Here is a 968-nt window from a genome sequence, read left to right on the forward strand (position 1 = left end):
ACCTAAGAAATCGCTGATTGGACTACAGCTCGTTTTACTTCTGAACCGGAAGTTTTTCTGGAGACCCTTTTCACAGTGATGTCAGACAATGGGCACCGTAACTCGAAGAGGTGTATCTTTACTTGTGGTGTGATTTTGCCTCGGGAAACCTGACTGAAAAATTCACGGATACTCATTATCTTAAGGATATACTAAACGGTAAGGTTAATTACAACAGCATTTAAGTGCTAGCCATTATTACTCATTGTCAATTCACCATTCTCTAACTGTGTATATAATAAACAGCCTCCGATCGGAGAATAAACCAGCTAGCAGCAGCTTTAGCCACAGTTCGGAAAATATATACACCGCTGTCAGTGCTATATTGTTAAGTTTCACTAAAATCACTGACATCTTCCAACAGTTCTTTAGAAAAGCATTTTAAATATTGACTTAAGCGCTATCTGCCAAATAATTTACACATTCTCATGTCATTCATAATTTCTCATATTGTTTTGTTCATCTTTCTCAGCAGTAGCCTACCTAACAACCTACCATATCTGGGATGGTCTTGTTCCTCTGTCCATGGTAGGATCAGCCAATCAGCTGTGGGACATCTGCTGCCTAGTCAAAGTATCATGGGCCTCTTGATTTAAAAGGACCAACCAGTACAGAGCCTCCCTGCTCCTGCAAGTCACACTTCTTGGATGAACACTCATGACTGCAAGGAGCTGTGTTAGAAATGAAATCTTTGTGTATCTATCCTTTAATTAATATCTATATGTATCTATTAATAAATTGATGTTGTGTAGAGTTCTGTAAAAACTATTGTAAATAGCTTCTCTTGAGTAATCTACATATGTGCAACTTTTACATTTAAATTGCTTCTTTTTGTAAATTTTGCACATCTGGCAACAAAGTATGTGGAGGAGAGGAAATGAGAAAGGAGAGGAGCTTATTAAAGCTGCCATTGTGGAACAAAGACATAA

At 37.8% G+C, this 968-nt stretch overlaps 1 long non-coding RNA gene across 1 annotated transcript; it reads left to right on the forward strand.

The window, feature by feature from the left end:
* LOC106939119 (uncharacterized) lies at positions 1–932 on the forward strand. The gene is made up of 2 exons (XR_001422764.1): positions 1–198; positions 515–932. It is a non-coding gene; the product is annotated as an uncharacterized LOC106939119 (long non-coding RNA).
* The last annotated feature ends 36 nt before the right edge of the window (positions 933–968 follow it).

This window comes from Poecilia latipinna, unplaced genomic scaffold, assembly GCF_001443285.1.
Source record: "Poecilia latipinna isolate Pla-1442-1.1 unplaced genomic scaffold, P_latipinna-1.0 Scaffold2778, whole genome shotgun sequence".
NCBI classification, from domain to species: Eukaryota; Metazoa; Chordata; class Actinopteri; order Cyprinodontiformes; family Poeciliidae; genus Poecilia; species Poecilia latipinna.